The sequence below is a fragment of the Diadema antillarum genome, unplaced genomic scaffold, assembly GCF_040938485.1.
Source record: "Diadema antillarum isolate AM-2024a unplaced genomic scaffold, OU_Dant_1.0 scf00000014, whole genome shotgun sequence".
NCBI lineage: Eukaryota > Metazoa > Echinodermata > Echinoidea > Diadematoida > Diadematidae > Diadema > Diadema antillarum.
In genome coordinates, this window is record NW_027270903.1 from 2,834,041 (window position 1) to 2,855,000 (window position 20,960).

Below are 20,960 nucleotides of genomic sequence, written 5' to 3' on the forward strand. Positions count from 1 at the left end.
CTTCATCAACATAAGGATTGAGAAAATGCAACAATATTAGTAGAACACATCAGTGAAAGTTTGATGAAAATTGGACAATCGATGCAAAAGTTATGAATTTTTTAAATTTTTGTGTTGGAACCGCTGGATGAGGAGACTACTACAGCTTGTGAGTCATATGCGTACAACAGTATAAAGAAAATATAAAAGAAAATTCAACATATTCTCATTTTTTCGCATAATAAAAGAGCAATTGACTTGCCTCTTTGTAAAGGCAGGGGGAATAATATTACCCATAACATTTATCGGTAACGAGTCAGGGGAATGTGTACTTTTTTCAAAAGATGGAATTTTGTGAAATTCTCTTTATATTTTCCTTATATTGTAGTACGCATGTGACATCTAAGTTATTCATACACTGCAGTAGTCTTCTCATCCAGCGGGTACTGCACAAAAACTTCAAAAATTCGTAACTTTTGAACGGATTGTCTGATTTTCCTCAAACTTTCAATGATGTGTTCTACTAATATTGCTACATTCTCTCAATGTTTATGAAGGTGAACTTGTCCTTTAAGATATCGGTTGGTGTTGTTAAGCCGTAGACAAGGAATGATATGTAGTGCATGGCACTTTATCAAAGATCCAGTGGCAGAGATTGTATCCATCCACTCTGCCATCTCACGTTTGCCATCTTTGGTGATTGTTTTATCAGGAAGAGAGCTCGGTGCCTATCATTTGGTGTTATTATCATAACTGAAATTATATACCAATGGCCTATTACGTTATCTTGAGACAGAGAATCCCTAGAATTTCAGTTCATTTTCTTTGGTTCTATCATATTATGGGAGCATCCTCCCATCGACGACTGAGATTATCAAAATTGAAGACGAAATGAGTGTGATGTAATACGTTACGAAGTGATAAAGAATATATCAGTGAATTGCAAATGATTGACTAATGCCCTCCATCGATGTAAATAAGCACTGAATATTGATCAGTGTTGTAGTAGTATAGCCATGATAGAAGAAAACATGGTCGTACGTGCTCAAGCAGGATTCGATCCTACGACCTCTTGATCACCGGACAGGCGTCATCTTATAGACCACCGAGCTTCCGCACGACAATTACAGCGGGCACTGCGTGGAATATTCAAATTCATGAAAGATCTCGACAGAAGAATTTCATGAATTTGAATAATATATCAGAGAATGTCATCTGGAATTCTCTGGATTTCAATAGGGGATGGAAATACCAAATTGGCAATCACACCCACCACCACCACCACCACCACCAAAACAACAATAACAACAACAAAAGGTAACAATTCCTATGAGCTGACCGCCACAAAACAACAACAAAACATCATTCCTATAGAGTGACCGCCACAATCATCATCCATCTCACCTGCACTTTATCTTCCTCTCTGTAGTAAAGTATGATATGATCTGTTGATTTCGCAGACTACAGCATGGGTCCGCGTATGAAAGTCCTCATCATGTATGAATTCCTAACTGTCCGCCTGTTGGTAGATTCAAACGTCCTTGCTATGGGAGGTGTGTCATCTCGTCGATCGTGAAAGCCGGTACCTGTTGCACCGTGTCACCAGTGACAATACATATCGGCTGCAGGGAAATTGTTTCAGCCGGATGAGTTTTTGTTTGGTCTCTACTTTATACGTGTACTAACCCTCTCGTATGCTGTTTTCTTTTAACTTCATAGTACAGACAGTCGACCTTCAGTCCCTCCTACCAATGTCGGGGAAAACCATGAGATTTTACTGAATGTCAGAGTGGTCACGTTTACGCGTAATTTGAGTGCATCCTGGTTTGGTACGAACAAATCACATTCCTGATCCTGGAGGTATGCATAACGCCGCACGTATCTAGGCCAACCAATAGCATGGGCGCAGAAGTATAGATAACCGCCCCTCAGTGCAGTGGATTACTCTCGCCTCTAAGAATATCATCAGGTGTATGGCTTCGGGAAGCCACTGTCACTCTTTAGTTTTGTGGGGGTGTTTTCTCGTCTGTTTGGCATCAATGTTTCAAAACTAACGAGCGGTTTGCTACTGATCTGTTGATAGGGTCCATGGTCCACGGACTCTTTGAATCAGGACGTAAAGGCCTCACGCTCCTAATTCAACTCGCGCATTGCCTACCGGGAAGGCAGTACAAAGATGAGGTAATGTTATTTTTTACCAAGAAAATCATTAAAAATCAGTCAAGTGGAAAATTGCCACTTTTGGTAGTGTTTGACATTGCTTGAGGACAGGAGCTTCTGCAGGTTATAAAGAAGTTGAATGAATCAGGGTTTTTGTATTTTTAATGATTTTTTTATTGATGTATGAGGTAATTTGCTATTTTTATCATTTTTGAGAGTGACTGGATGACTAGTCTCGTATGGAGGCTCTTAACTTTTTTTAGAGCTGGACAACATCCCAAAATATGTTGTTTGCTTGAAAGCAGAGAAAATTTCCCTTCATCTACTTCAATTTAAAAAAAATCTATGATTCGATTGATTTTTCATGATTCATGGAATATGCTGCATTTAACATAGGTTTATATGGGAGCCCGGAAAAGGAGCGTGAGGCCTATACTGTGAGACTGGTAGGCAGTGGGCATGAGAGTCGTCTGCTAGAATGCGATGTTCTCGCCAGCAAACGGCGTGCAGAGTGTACGGGAAGGTTCCCGGGGTTACTGCCATGGTACCTGCTAGCTTAAATTCGGAAATATTCTTTAAGGGGTAAGTCAGACCACTAGTAAACAAGTGTAGTCCTATTTCTAAGGTAGCCCTTGCCCTCAACTCTTACCATAGAACTAAAATTGAATCCATTGCCGACCCAAAGTTAGATTTCAGCCCCAAATCAGATTCTAACCCCAAATTTAACCCTAACATTAGCTTTTAAAACCCTTACCCTAACCTTAACCCAAACCCAAACCCTATCCCAACTCTAACCATAGCCCTAAAGTTAAATCCATTGCCGACCCAAAGTTAGATTTCAGCCCCAAATCAGATTCCAACCCCAAATTTAACCCTAGCTGTTAAAACCCTAACCCTAAAACCCTATTAACCCTAACCCTGTACTAACCCTAACCCTAACTAACCCTAACCCTAACTAACCCTAACTAACCCTAACTAGCCCTAACTAGCCCTAACTAGCCCTAACCCAAACCCTAACCCTAACCTAACCCTAACCCTAACCCTAATCCAAACCATAGCCCTAAATGCCAACCCAAAGTAAGATTTCAGCCCCAAATCAGATTCTAACCCCAAATTTAACCCTAGCTGCCTAGTAATATGAACAAGGCTCAAATTTAACCCAGTCTAAGCTAGTGTAGAACTCTAACGTTAGTCTAAAGTTAGACCGAGTACCGGGTATGGTAACTTACGCCCTAGCCCTCACCCTGCCTAGCTTCTCCTCGTCCTAACTGTGGGCCTATAAATATATCCTTAAGTTTACTTGTACACCTCAAAACTAGCACCCAGTGACAGTGTAACTGTGTTATTTTCACTTTTACTGTGAAAATGGAGAGCTATGTGTGTAAAAACTGTGATGGACGTGCTTGGTCCCATGCAGACAGTGGTTTTTTGTTTTGGAAGTTTCCTTGCTGTACGAATTCATGTTCACGCACCAGCCATGTGCCATTTATTCACCACTCATGGTCTACACATTCACTCCATTGCATTTCATTCTAACAACGAACTCAGTATCATTCTCTCAGAAAAATGTAGCAGGACTATCAGTTTTCAAAGTGTCATAGTCATTTACTGACATTTAATGAATAATATATCTGTGTTGCAGGTTGTCATACACAATATTCTGGTCCTGGATCTGAGGGAGCCAGCAGGTTTGTTCATGAACATTTTTATACAACAGTGTTTGTTTGTTTGTTTGTTTCTTTCTTTCTTTCTTTCTTTCTCTGTTGTTGTTTTTTGAGGGGGGGTGTTTTATGGCGACAAGCAAGAAGATTTGGATATGAATGCGGAAGAGTGGAGCAAACATTATTCCAAACAGTTAGAAATTAAGATGGACAAGAGTGCGGGTGATGATCCAGTGGTATGCTGGCTTTTTACAGGCCGAGTCAATAAGGCTGTGACCATGTAAATGTGTTGGAATAATAATACTGGAGAACAGTGAATAAAGAACACTTGCATTCTGACTCCAGATCAAAGCAGTCAAGCATCTCACTAACCCCACAAAACATAAAATGTATAAGCCTGTACTCATGCTCTCTGTTGTTGCCCTTATGTAGGGCCATTCTGTAGGCATGTCCTGGAACCCCCCCCCCCCACATTTCCCATCCTATCTTATTCTATCCTGCATATTCTAACCTCTGTGAACTCTAATCCCTACCTTATATCGAGTTTTACAGTGATATTTATTTTAAAAGTACATCATAGTATATTTATGGCCTGGTGGTGGGCTCAAATGCTCCATGGAACAGTGAAATTGAACTTCCCTTTCTTGCTCTTTGAACTTAAATATTTACCTTGATATAATATGAATAATTATTTTGATATTTTGGGAGGTTTTCAGGGTATCCAGCATTTAAACCTTCAAATTGGACTGAATGAATGTCATTGAATTATTGTCTATTTGGGCCCTACATCCAATTTCACCGAACCCAAGGTATAATGCCAGCAAGGGTGCATTGATTGGATTTCAGTACATGGTGCATTGTAGCTTGATGGGGTCCACTCTGCTGAAAACAAGCATGAAATGTAGAAAGTTTTATACCGTTGTAGTCGGAATTAATATCTCTACAAGATGAAAGCGTTCAAAATGTGTTTGGAAGCACTTGACTGCTCTATAGGCCTCACGCTCCTAATTCAACTCGCGCATTGCCTACCGGGAAGGCAGTACAAAGATGAGGTAATGTTATTTTTTACCAAGAAAATCATTAAAAATCAGTCAAGTGGAAAATTGCCACTTTTGGTAGTGTTTGACATTGCTTGAGGACAGGAGCTTCTGCAGGTTATAAAGAAGTTGAATGAATCAGGGTTTTTGTATTTTTAATGATTTTTTTATTGATGTATGAGGTAATTTGCTATTTTTATCATTTTTGAGAGTGACTGGATGACTAGTCTCGTATGGAGGCTCTTAACTTTTTTTAGAGCTGGACAACATCCCAAAATATGTTGTTTGCTTGAAAGCAGAGAAAATTTCCCTTCATCTACTTCAATTTAAAAAAAATCTATGATTCGATTGATTTTTCATGATTCATGGAATATGCTGCATTTAACATAGGTTTATATGGGAGCCCGGAAAAGGAGCGTGAGGCCTAAATGACCAACTGGAAGCGAACGAAAACTCTTGTACCCACGAGAAGTGGTAGCCTTTTGCTAAGGCTCTCTCGCAATACGTTGGTGAGCGAATGGGGACGAACGAAGCAGGGAAGTGGTACGAAGCGAGCTCAGCTGCTGCTGGCCTCGTTTCGCTTGTTCGCTCCATATAGCTCAGTGAGAGGAGAGGGCCTTGACAAAAGACTAGAGAAGTGACAAACATTCGCAAACATTCACAGTTAATGAATGACACGCGCCTATGAAATCATAATAACAACAACAAAAACAACGATCACTAAGAAAAGACTCGCAATATAATCATGGCCTCACCACTATACGGTATACAGTCCAATCTTACGTATGTATTCTCATTACATGGCCTGAATGTATGTCGTCCTCACAGAGATATGATGGCATTATACATGTACAATGAAAAGTTTTATTGCAAAATAAGCTCAGCGCCATTTTAAAGTAAGTCCATCATCACATACAGCAAACTTAAACCTTTCCTGTAATACCTCACTTGTTACATAACAAGGAATATTTTAGAAGTAGTGCTTGAAAATATTCTGTATTTTCTTATTTTTTGTTTGTTATCAGCTTTAATTACAAATATCTCACCTTCGCAAAAATGGAGTTAGCTCGTATTGCGATAAAACTCTTCATAGTATATATATATATATATATATATATATATATATATATATATATATATTGTGATGATGCTGATATTCCTACCGCACGCCTCTGTCATCTTAAGTGAAATTATAGTTGAGACAATGTAGATAACAGAAGATGTCGCATGAAACCGGCAGAGTTGTGAAGCTTTCGACCGTGGTCTTCCTCAGCTTTAATGTCTGTTTGTGAAACGAAATATATGTTTTTGAGCATAACAAATCTGAAGTCATAAACACAATATATTAAATATAAGTTGAGCATGAGTTAATAGTTACATGACATACTTGGCAATATTTTTTGGCACTTTGCAACACATTCAACAATGTATAACTGGAAATGAGTGTATAGTGAGTATATATAGCATACAAACATATCATACAATAAAGATTATCAAACATATATCATAAATAAACTAAATAATATGATTACCTGCTAAGCAGACGTTTGCGTTGCCTGGATGTCTTGTGGCTGTCTTGTGGCGGGATGTGAGTGATCATGTGATATTGGGGGAAGGTTTGTGTGCGGTGGTGCATGTCAGGCAGGAGTGGGTAGTGTAAAGAATTAGGTTCAGTGTTACAAGTGTGTCAGTCGTGTCAGTGCAGATAAAGAATTGTGAACAATTACGATACAATGAACATTCTCGTGGTCATTAACCCCTACAGCTGATTTACCAACAATCAAAATAGCAGGCATGGAACCCGGGTACAGATAGAGTGTGGATAGAGAGTGGATAGTGTGTTGCCACTGTTCTCTTTATTTTTCTTGACCTTTAGCCACATGTGTCTCCATTTGGCAAATATGGACCTGTCGGTTTTTGCAAGCAGGCTCTTCTATGTATATATATGTATATATATAGTGTATGCATGTGTATATAATCATAACATGGGTGCATGAATATTATATAGTATGTATAAGAAATGATGATTATAGATAGAGAGAGGTAGAGTTGTGCACCAGAGAAACAGCATATATAATAATTATTGTGCGATACAGCTTTGTTATATCACGTGGGAATAGCATGAAGATTTTGTCAGCAATAATTTTGGCACATATTTTATTTCTAAGTGGCAAAACATCATCCCCTCTTTATCTGTACCCGGGTTTTATGTAAAATGAGACTGTATTTACGGAAAAGATAGAATGTTTGTAAAGGATTGCGATTTTTTGATGTTGTATTGGTTAACTGATAGGTATTGTTATATACTCAGTTATTATATAATGTGGATAGAAGGAATTATGTAATCATATATGTATGTATGTGTGTATATGATATTTATGTGTATGTATGCATGCATATGTATATGGATATATATGTGTATATATATACATATATATATATATATACGATCTCAATATGAATATATATAAATATGAATTATGAATAGATTAATAGATAGATTGATAGAGGTGTACACAGAAAAATTATACTGTGCGACACAATTTTGTTATATTATGTGACAAGAGTATGAAGATTGTTTCAGCAATAATTTTGGTATATAAAATAATGTGTATATTGTATATTTCTGTGTTATGTACCTAGGGACAAGTGGCAACACACTATCCACTCTCTATCCACACTCTATCTGTACCCGGGTTCCATGCCTGCTATTTTGATTGTTGGTAAATCAGCTGTAGGGGTTAATGACCACGAGAATGTTCATTGTATCGTAATTGTTAACAATTCTTTATCTGCACTGACACGACTGACACACTTGTAACACTGAACCTAATTCTTTACACTACCCCACTCCTGCCTGACATGCACCACCGCACACAAACCTTCCCCCAATATCACATGATCACTCACATCCCGCCACAAGACAGCCACAAGACATCCAGGCAACGCAAACGTCTGCTTAGCAGGTAATCATATTATTTAGTTTATTTATGATATATGTTTGATAATTTTTATTGTATGATATGTTTGTATGCTATATATACTCACTATACACTCATTTCCAGTTATACATTGTTGAATGTGTTGCAAAGTGCCAAAAAATATTGCCAAGTATGTCATGTAACTATTAACTCATGCTCAACTTATATTTAATATATTGTGTTTATGACTTCAGATTTGTTATGCTCAAAAACATATATTTCGTTTCACAAACAGACATTAAAGCTGAGGAAGACCACGGTCGAAAGCTTCACAACTCTGCCGGTTTCATGCGACATCTTCTGTTATCTACATTGTCTCAACTATATATATATATATATATATATATATATATATATATATATATATACATATATACCATATATATATATACATAATCCATGAAGACTCCCACACCGTGTAATAATATAGATTATCCATCTGTGTTATATACATAACTACCTCTCTCTCTCCCTCCCTTTCTCTCTCTCTCTCCGATCCTCTATCTTGAAAGCTCAATGACATAGATGAAATACAACACTGGTTATATACCATACAATCTCACAATCCAGAATCAGTTCAGCTCTCAGTGGAGTGACGAACCCATCATCCGACTGGACCAACAAATCTATAACTAGACCCCACGGCAGTCCGGCTATTGCAGCTGAATATGGGGTATCCAGCCATCTTCTCAAATGGAAAATGAAACAAACAAACGATCCGGACCAAGAGAAGGCGATAGACAGAAGCTGTAGGCGGAGCTGCTTTCGGCCAACGCTTCGTCGTGAGTGCCCAATGCTCGGACCTTCTAGGGTTTCGAAGAATCCTTTCCAACGGTATAATGAGCAATAGAGCGAAGAGCTATTTCAGCCCCTTTCCGAGGCAAAGCAAATCAATGATAGTTATATAAAAAAATAAATAAAAATAAAACAGACACGGCACGCTACAAAGATAGGCCCTACCTGTTTGACATTGACGCAGAACAGCACTTCTTGTTCTCCACGTCGTGTGTGAGATGGTTATCCGAGGATATGTGCTTACAGCAACGTTCATGTGTTTGTAACTCATATACCCTCTCAATGATAAAATGAACACGGCGTACACAATCTTTGTATATACCATCTCCATCTAAAAAACGACGCACCTTTTATAAGCACCGAGATATACAAGCGTGTATATACAAAGAAGATCTTCCGGTTGATGTAAGAGATCGTTATCTTGTGGGCCATGCCTGTAATGACTCACGAACTAATTGGCTGACGGTGTCTTGAAGGAACAATAATCAGTCCACATAATGTGTACACAGGGACCAGGTGTGATGTGGTATATGGAAGATCCCATTGGTCCTTGTTTGTCATTTTCAAACAACACTTAAAGGCATATACCATTTCCAGATGAAATAAAAACCTAGCATTAATGCTTCAAAATACTTCCAAAATGTGAGATAGGGATAGAAACAACCAATGTAAAAATTTCAATTATTATAATCAATGTTAAGTATTGTTAAATACACAAAATGTGAACAATGGTTATAATTAAAAGAAATGTTTCCAGACTAAACCGTCTACAATTACGGTTTATTGAGAAAAATAGTGATATCTCCTTATATCTTAGGTTCTATGGCAAAATTCTTAGATGGTAGGATGTTTTGTGATACAACTGACCTACACAATGTCATATGCACCAAATGTGATATCTTGAACATTTGTTTTTAAAAATCACTGCTCCCAAAGGTAAACAGGACCTTTAAACGACATAATTTTACAGTATGTTACGTTGGCTTACGCGTGGGTAACATTACGAGCGTTGATGTCAAGATTTTTTTTCATCAATTTAAAGTAAATTTCACATATCTATTTTCTATTTGACCTTCAACTCGACTTTTCTAAATGCGTCAAGTTGATGATGGGAAAAAAACATCTATCTTTGGTTAAGTAGAGGCAGTTAAATAACAAATAAACAACAAACTCCAAACATTACCTCAATTCAATGAATAGAATCAACATAAATGACGACATTAAATCAATAACTCAATCAATAGGACTGCTATTTCCAAGTCTACACTTTGCAATACTTTATGTACATTCAAATTAAAAAAACAACAACTTACAAATGAAAATGAAACCGCTGAAGATCAATCGCTAAACTCCTAAAGGCATCGAAATTCAAAATTTTATAACTGGTACAACTTTAATTGTTTGCAATTTAACTATCAGTCAGACGTAGGTTCTATTCAAAAAGAAATTTTGCCCCAATGTTGCTTTGTATGAAACAGAAAAATCAGAGAAGTATATACCTGTTTGATCGGTGAAAATGTATAGAAAAAAATATGACAATAAAGAATATAACAGTTATGAACTGTAAAGTTCGAGAGTATAAATGACAAATCGGGTTCTTGGAATGTACTAGTAATATGAGTGATAAGAGTTATACATTTTTGCGTGTCCTTCTCAGCGGGTAAGTTCTGTCTGTGCCCAGACATCTGAGAAAATAAAACCTTGTGTGTATGAAATCATGACTTATATCCGATTTTGATCAAATTTTCATTGTTTCACTGTTAGATCTTACTCTTTCTCTTCAGAAGAGATGATGATAAGCGTTTGGTAAGCAAAAGACTCTGTATACATCGCGTCTATTTGCTCGGGGTTTGTCTTTAAGGTTCACTAAAAGTCGACATGCAAGAGGATTATACATTTAGTTTTATCTTAAACGTATGCATATTTGTTCACATATGTATATGTATGTAAATACAATCATGATATTATATACATATATATATATACATGCATATACAATATATATATGTATACATATATATTATATTACATTATATTATATATAAATATTTAAATATATGAATATATATATATATATATATATATATATATATATATATATATTAAAAATGAAGAAACAAACTGGTAATGCATTTTTGGCCAATAAAGCGTGAGTTTATTCGACTGAAATTTTCGCGTAGGACGCCGAAAATTTGAGTCGAAGAAACTCATGTTTTACTGGACAAAAATGCATTACCAGTTTGTTTTTTCATTTCTTCGTGGAGCCAATACGTGATATCTCAATATGTTTGGACATATTATATATATATGTATATATATATATATATATATATATATATACATACAACATTATGTATATATAATATATATATACAAAATAATAACACGCACATGTGTTATTATTTTGTAAATATCAGTCATACGAGTCTATCTATCAGGTTTCAACAATTGCTTCAAAAATGGACACGCACGCCAAAACGGCAAGCCATATAAAATCATGGCTATACCTCCAGACACTGGCTTTTTTCCCCTTATTCTCTGTGCATGGCCATTTAGAAGCTTTCTCGTTTGCAAAGAAACGAAGCGGTAAAATTACTACACGACCCATAACATGTTATGAAGTAAGCTGCATATACCTCAACGAGGAAAATCACACTGCCTTGATGACAGCTAAATCACCACGGACACCACCCACCGAACTTCAATGTTAGTAGTGTAACCTTAATGTAGGGTATTACCAGGAATTCAGCTATAGGCCCCATCATTTCAATTTATCTCATCATTTAAGTCAGCTCAGTGCTTAGGTCATTTGTTCCATAATCATTAATATTGTGGGAAAGTGCATTCCGCTCTCAGTGGAGCCAGATCTCCATCTAGCGTGCTTTTAGGCGTCAGATGAGTGTGTCCTTTTGATTTTATAGCCGTGTTGAGGAGTGAAAAAAACAATATGAACAAATAGACAGTAGGGAGAGTGTATAATGACGATGTCATGTGGCTAAAATATGGTGAAGTACAAAATTCTGCAAACCCTTTATGATGTTGGCGGCGTACCTCATCCCCCTTTTCTTTCCTTCAATAGACCTACATTGTATAGGAGATTGATTGATTGATCTGCACACAATCATCACTTCGATGAAAATCTCATTGTGGATGAGACATCGCACCATCTCGGGGAAGGTGACTCGACATTTGCTCCTGCGACAGTTGCTCCGGTCTTATTTGCTCCAAAGACTAAGGGGTAGGGTTGCTGGCTTTAGGTTGATTGATTGATTGATTGATTGATTGATTGATTGATTGATTGATTGATTGATTGATTGATTGATTGATTGATTGATTGATTGATTGATTGATTGGTTGATTTCAATATTCTTTTAGCAGGGTAGCCCTTTCAGTTGGTTAAGTGTTCTATCAAGGGGCCCTGCTCACATTATGGATACAGATGAACATGTCATGAACATCAAAACAACGAATAAACAATAATAATTATAACGTACACTACAAATCAACCTAAAAAAATGCTCAAATAGAATATTTGAGTATTTGAGTTTTAATAGTTTGATGTGAAGATTAGGATTAGGATCATGGCTATGCTTGTGGTTAAAATTTATGTGTGGATTAGGGTGCAGATATTTCATGGGAGCAATTGTCTCAGGAGCAAATAAAGTTATGGAACCCTCAGCGAGATATCCCACCTCCATACGATCACTTTGATTTCTGCCATTTTGGACACTAGGTACAAATAACTGATAATACACGTATAACAGCATTGGAAACAGTTCGACGGAAGAGTTTTTGATATAGCGTGACAAAATAGTTGTCCCCACCACTGATGCAGGATCACACTATATAGCGACAAACCTGTATTATTAGGAGGAATGTAGACACAAAGTGAAACTGAGAGGACAACCTCTTTGGTAGAATCATTGCATCTTTTATTGTAATCTATGTTCAAATCATTAAAATTGATGTAAATCGTATTTCATATCCCAAAATGTAAGAACAAACAAGCGATAAACAGCGATCCTCCGAGATTAGGTAACAACATTGGTAATTCCAGCAGCCTTCAACAGTTTAAAGGGAATGGCTAGTAACTGATCAGTGGGAATCAGTGGGAATGTTAGGGGATGATTGTTCTAATTCTTGTGGGATTCATTTAAGAGTACATAATATATCTATTGTTGTGTGAAAATTATTTGCTTCAGAATGGTCTCATATTCAAGTAATGTGCAGTTTAATGTTTCCAGGTTAGCACGCCTGTACAGTGACGGGGCATTAAACTGCACATTACTTGAATATGAGGCCGTTCAGAAACAAATAATTTTCACACAACAATAGATATAAAGTATGTACTCTTAAATGAATCCCACAAGAATTGGAACAATTATACCCCAACATTCCCACTGATTCCCACTGATCAGTTACTAGCCATATACTACAGATTCTCTGTGTGCGCACGAAGTTGGTGGCCCCAAATGCCAACCACGCATCCACTGAGGCTGAAATCAGTATGCTGTTTCCATGACTGTTTTCAGCTAGCGCTTGAGCAAGTTTACACACAGACAAATAAGATTGTGTTTCTTTTTTGTTTCTTTAAATTGTGATTTCTGCATCCAAAGGCTCCAGCCCAGTGCGTTTGCGACTTACTAGACATACTGTCCAAGTGTCGATATGCCCGAGAGAGCAACACTGCATAATAAATGATTTCAGTGACTATCATCTTTCTGTGTAATATCAATGTAATGTATATCATTTGGTACAAGGAAAACCGAGAACCAATGATGGTTGCTATGACAACTGTTTCACGACTTCGCCTTCACTCACCCATGATGCTACATGTCGAACTGACATAAACACACAAGGGGATTGGCTTTCATTTTATGCGTGTGTGTGTGAGTACGTATGTGTGTGTGTGTGTGTGTGTGTGTGTGTGTGTGTTTGTGAGCCTGTGTCTGTTTTAGTTTTTCCCTGTTTTTTTTTCCACACATTCTGTGCTTGATAATATCCTCCAGTTCGTGTGTTTATGACTTTGTTAATTGCTCATTAAAATATACACGTCAGGAATGCGGACAAGAGGAAGGAAACTTAAGATAACGTAGTACCTGTATAGGTTGATGTGTGCAGATGTTTTTGGGTGTATGCGTGTGTTTTTGTCTTGGTATAATTATGCTATCATGTTGGGTAAGTTGGGGACGTATACAGGGGGAGGCAAGTAAATGAAAATAAGGGGATGGAGATTGGATTATGTTATGGAGGATGAGATGAGACTTATGGTTTAGGTAAGGTGAGGATTTGGATGATAATAATATGTAATTAATGATAGGTGAATGTTTATAATCATAATGTCGAAACATGATATATAGTGTTTGATTAGTGGCGCGAGATAAGGGTTATAGGTTTCTAGGTGGCCAGGGTTTTTTTTTTTCAGATTGCTCTTTTTACATAATAAATTTCGAAAAGTTATGACTTCACTTGTTTGATTACACTTTATCATCTAATCGCGATAATTTATTATCAAAATCATGTGCAGTATTTTCAGTTACCTTTTCATTGTAATGAGTTTATATATATATATATATATATGTATTTACATATATATATATGTATATATATATATACATATATATATATATACATATAAATATACATTATATATTATATATATATATATATATATATATATATATATATATATGTATAGATATAATTCATATGTATATAATCCATTATAATGTTTGGTTCTAACTATTAACACATTCAAAAGCGATTGTGTAACTTTCATTTGCATTACGTGGTATCAGAAATAGAAATTTTTTGAAAAAAAAACCCGAAAGTAAGTGTGTGTGTGTGATCATGGTACAGCACACTCTCGAGCAAAATGACAATTTTGTTTGGACAGCCTCTTGAAATGAAGGGTAGCACTCCATCAGCTAATTATACGTGTGAATAGATCCAATATTTATCCTTCATCATTTGTGTGCGTCCCGGAACCACTAATATCTGCTTATCAAGAAAAAAGAAAAAAATCCCAAGCATGATTCCTATCATCTTGTCCAACAAATGAGCTAAATTCAAGGGGAAAATTTTAAAAAGTCATATTTTATTTTTGCTTAACTATAGTCATATACCATTATTAATTCTGGCTGCAGAATCTCTTTTCTTGTATTCTTTGTAATTACGACGCTATGTCCAGTCTTATGTTCAATCGATTGTATCATGTTATTAGTGTTTTGAGATGTGGAACAATAAAATCAAATAAATCAAATCAAATAAAAAAATCAAATCAATATCAGATGCCTCTTATAACTGATAAATCTATCACTGACTCTTTGGATTGGCAACACATTTTAGAACATTAATCTTAATGTTTCTATCTCAAACCGAATTTTTCACCTGGTTCTGTGAGGTTCTTTCATAAATGCATTTAACCAGTTCAGTTTCTCTAAAATAGAATCAGCAGTATAACATTCAGAGTTGCCAATTCAGTTTAAGATTTAATATTTCCTGCCGCAAATGTATACTCCTGGACTTGTCTAGTCAATTAGGGTCATTCATGTCAGTTTCTGTGCAACTGTTGTCATACCCACACCTGTAAAAACAAAATCAAAAGGATTTGAAAAACGTTCATATCCTATTTTCTTTCCTACTTGACAGGGTATGCAGTTGCTTTTGTTTTTTCTACGAGCACTTGATTTGCAGACAACCACACAAAAAAAGACATTTCATTGACAACGTGAATGTTGAGTCACATACTAAAGTATTCTGCTCCAGATATTTCTTTTACTTTTACTCTTCCTATAAGTGAGGCCCCATTGTTGATCTGTATCATTAACATCAAGTGTAGAAAAAGGAGCAGTTTGGGATTTGAATATTTAAACAGGCTCATTCATTCATGCCAATATACGTATGCCATGAGAGAATCCTCATCTTTAGAGTGCAATAATGATAATGTTAATGATAATGAGATAACAAGAGTAGTATAGCTGTACTATATGTAAGAGCACAACACGGATTAGGCTACTAAAATCCGGTGCCAGGTAAAAATGGCAGAGGTAAAAATGGCAGAGGTAGAAATGGCAGAGGTAAAAATGGCAGAGGTAAAAATGGCAGATGTAAAAATGGCAGGGGTAAAAATGGCAGAGGTAAAAATGGCAGGGGTAAAAATGGCAGAGGTAAAAATGGCAGGGGTAAAAATGGCAGAGGTAAAAATGGCAGGGGTAAAAATGGCAGAGGTAAAAATGGCAGAGGTAAAAATGGCAGGGGTAAAAATGGCAGAGGTAAAAACGGCAGAGGTAAAAATGGCAGCGGTAAAAATGGCAGAGGTAAATGATTATGTGGTAAAAATGTTAGAGGTAAAGTTGTCAGTGGTCGAAATGTCAGTGGTCAAAATGCTAGAGATAAAAATGCCACTGATAAAAATTTAGTCGTTGAAATGTGAGAGGACGAGGTAAAAGTGACAGAGATTTCTTTCCTTCATGTTTCTGACACCTTTCTCGCAATACGCGCTTTTCGTGCCTTCTTCTCCTGAAATAAAGCACGGGGGAGACCGGGGAGAAATGGGACACGGGGAGAAATATGGGACACTCATGTAACTTGAAAAACGCTCGGCCAGTCAACAATCCAATTATATCAGTAGAAAGATGAGCCTCGGTATACCTGAAAATGGACATATTAACCACTATGTGCCAGCTCTACAGGTATCTTGTCAGTAAAATATCAAACTCACTTTAGATCTGGTAGGTTCTATACTATATTAATAAGTATTTTTAAAAGCGTGCAAACTTCTGAAAATAAAATTGCTTGATAACAGACATGCAGGTATGAAAAATGATATTATTGGCACGGATCTTTTACTGTTTCCATTTGGTTTCCGTTACCACTAGGAGAAATTTCGAGATTTTTGTTTTTGCGCCATGTGATACTTGAACAATGTAATAAAATATTTTGCAAAAGCTTTTTTTTTTTTGCGTCGTATGATACTTGAACAATGTAATAAGATATTTTGCAAGAGCTTACTTATGTCTGCCGATACATCTGCTGTAGTTTGTTTTTTGCGTTTTGTATTTTTACTTCTATTATGCCGTGATCAGGCCTTGTAAGATAAATAGGCTCCTACGAAACCTGAGAAAATAATTATTGAACTGGTGAAAAATTAGCGGTTTGCTTCGACTATGTCTCCTTCACTTCTTTACACTAAACAGTTCAAGAAATGAAAAATAATGACAATATACTAGCCTGGACGTGAGCGGAATTCGTTTGTGTAAGAGTGTGTATGTGAGAGTATGTATATCTGCGTATATGTTTATACCAAAAGTGGGTTCGTGTGTGTGTGTGTGTGTGTGTGTGTGTGTGTGCGTGTGATAACTTCATTGGGCGAAACAACGTAGGATTAAACTGTTTAAGGGCTTTGCAGCATTGTTGGAACCCCCTTATAATGATAGGTAATAGTAATAATAATGATAATAATAATAATGATAATAATAATGATAATAATGATAATACTGAATAATAAAATAATTTACCATAGGACTACTAGGCTCTTAGCAGGTTTATTATTTCTCTGCACACAGACAGATTACGCCACTGCACTTGAATCAAACCCAGAATGCTGAGAGTGCTCTAATCTCTTTAAAACATAATTCATTCAATATTCTTCAAACCTGCAATTTGGAATTGAAAATTCGATAAATACAGTTTGCTCTGGCTAGGCTATCATTCGAAACCTCTTCATACGTTTATATCTCACGAAATCGCTCTCATTATACTTCTGACATTGTACTTCTGCCATTTTTACCTCTGCCATTATTACCTCTGCCGTTTTTACCTCTGCCATTTTTACCTCTTCCATTTCTACCTCTGCCATTTTTACCCCTACCATTTTTACCTCTGCCATTTGTACCCCTGCCATTTTTACCTCTGCCATTTTTACCCCTGCTATTTTTACCTCTGCCATTTTTACCTCTGCCGTTTTTACCTCTGCCATTTCTACCTCTGCCATTTTTAACCTCTGCCATTTTTACCTCTGCCATTTTTACCTCTGCCATTTTTACCTCTGCCATTTTTACCTCTGCCATTTTTACCTCTGCCATTTTTACCCCTGCCATTTTTACCTCTGCCATTTTTACCTCTGCCATTTTTACACCGAACCTAAAATCCACCCAACATGGTTGTGATTTACCGTTCTCTGCATGTGTAATCGATGTTGAAAACAACGGAGGTTGTTGTTGTTTTTTTATGCTGTGTTGATACCTACTCGCATGAAAACTTTGTGAGATATGGAATGACGGTGATGTATACAACGACTTACTTGAATTCCTTGCCGAATACAATGCTTCACCGTTTGTTCAAATACTTCCGCATGACATCATTTAGTTTTGCATATTAATCACACAGAATGCTATACTCTACTCTGCATACACTCACATACACACACACACACACATACACACATATGTTATATACAAACAAACAAATTTTATACGTTTCAAACCTACTGCTTCACAGAACATTAACAGCAGTTATAATATTAATATTGATGGATTATCCTTAATTGAAGTAAGATCAATTAAATTTTTAGGAATCACAATTGACTCTAGTTTAACTTGGAACGATCATATTCATAATATCCACACGTCTGTCTCAAGAACTGTAGGAATTTTATATCGACTGAAAAACTTCATTTCTCAAAATTCCCTGACTATTCTATATATGCATTGACCTTACCACATATCACATACTGCAATATCGTTTGGGGAAACTGTGGCTCAACTAAAATTAATCCAATTCTTACCCTCCAAAAACGTGCTGTACGTTTGATTACCAATTCCCGTTACTTATCCCCATCCAATCCCCTATTTCGTCAACTAAAAACACTGAAAATTGAGGATCTTCACACCTTTCAAACTGCTGTTTTTATGTATGAATATACATTTAATTGTCTTCCAAAAATTTTTGATGGCTTCTTCACTCCAAATTCCACCGTTCATTCATATCCAACACGTCAGTCGTCCGATTACCATCTCGAAAACCCCAGAATTATTTAAACTCAAAAATCATTAAAACATAATGGACCAGATATTTGGAATTCTTTACCCCCTAATTTAAAACAATGTACGTCGTTGAACATTTTCAAACGAGAACTAAAAAACACCCTCATAATCCAGTATACTTCTGACACATAAATATTCATACCACCTGGTCACCAAACACCCTAAACAATGAGTTCACGGCCATAACTGAAGTAACATTCACCTCATCACACTGATACACAAAATAACACTCAACGTACAAACCAAGATTCATCCCAACACAATGCACACCGCACTGCACCGCACGCGTCCTTCGCACAATTACTTCCCACTCAGTGAGTGGCAAGATTTTTTTTTTATGTATCTCTTTATTGTGCCCTTCGCACAATTACCCCCCACTCAGTGAGTGGCAAGATTTTCTTTATGTATCTCTTTACCTGGGGCCATCTTCCTCGTCAAGCTTAGCTTATGATGATGGTCCCCTGCATTTCATTTTTATCATTTCCTATTGCTTCCTTTCATATATGATATTCGTTCTTGAAAAAAAGAAGATGTATGTAAGATCCAAACGTTACGAATATTAGCTGTGTAAATGACTATGTAAGTATTTTGTTGATTTGTATTGATTTTGAAATGCAGAAATAAAAACTGAACTGAACTGAACTGAACATAACATGCCCCCTACTTTGCATCTTTATGTGAACATTTTCACTATATACGTAACATGCATGCAGCATGGAGCATGTCGTAAAAGAGAAACTGAACATTATCTTATTTCTTTTCAGATGATTTTTTTTTCGATTTTATTTTCAAAACCACATAGTGTGTGTGTGTGTGTGGGTAGGTGGATGGATGGGTGTGTGTGTGTGTGTGTGTGTGTGTGTGTGTGTGTGTGTGTGTATGTATGTGTGTGTGTGTTGGGTGGGGCCTGCTGCAGCCCCCTGCCCCCAACTCCGATCACTGGATATACAATATATATAAATATATATGGTACCATTGACCTCATTGTGATATTAATCACAGATATGTGATGATCTTGTCGCTGTCATTTGCATGCATTCGCATTGAGTGGAACAAAGCAGCAACGATTTGGCATGACATTCCATAGCTTTATGCTGTCTCCACCCACCCCCCCCCCAAAAAAAAAAAGACAACCAAACTACATAGAGGAAGCTAATCACATTAGTCGACACTATTTCGCTGTAGGGACAAAGACAGGTGCATGGAGCCATGCAGAGTTAAACAGTCCGTGACATTTTAATTTAAGCACTGATCTCGCAGCACATCGGATTCCTACACGAATATATAGTTATAGTTCATGGCTGATAAAACATCTTCACAAAGAAACCACACAGTGCCACATATGCTATAAAACGAACTCCGCCTAATCAATGATGTATGGATAAACTATTGAAGGATAGCTAGGTAAACACTGACCAAAATGTAGCCACAATCATGCAGTACGTGTTTATACTATGCATACGTAATAATTATACTATGCATACACATTTAATTGTTATTTGTAATAGATATCTGCGCTTAAGCAGGGAATGGTTAAGTGCCAATGAGATTTTTGATGCCCGTCATTATTAATAAATACGGTATAATGTAAAATGAATTCTTGCCAGGTAACAGCGAACGGCTGTCAGACTATGGATTTTTAGAAACATCTGAGCCAGTATTTAGTATACGTGTTATGGTTCAAAAGTGGATTTTATTGCATAACTACACGACCCCCATAAACTGTAGTATACAAATACATGTTTCCAGTTCTCTATCTCCCCCTCTCTCTCTTCCAGTAAAAGAAAATAGGAATGCCGTTTGTACGAGTTATCATCTGTAGATAGTAGGCTATACATATAGATATCCGCGTACTGATTGCATTTCATCATAACACGACCGTTCTAGAATACACACTTTGCTTGAGAGTCCTATAATACGTGATGCCGTTTATTGCCTGTCAAAACAAGTATGGAAAAGGGAGGATGCGAAGCTCCCCGGCTCTCCCCATGTCCACAGCAATTATGTGAGGTATGTGATCGCCTGCCATTTCCAACTTGGAATATGATTCGCGCTCCCAGTAGTCAACAAAACAGTCATGGCCATATACACATGTCCATCTGACACATGTTCTGTCTGATAAGGCCAAACTACAATACTGAATTAGTGGATTACATTATATACCAACCATTCTGCTGCCACTGTAGAATTTATTAAGTTGTCCAAAATTCATACCACCAACACCATAATGATAAAGATAACGATGATGATAATAATAGTGATGATGATGATAACAATAATGATGATGATGATGATGATGAT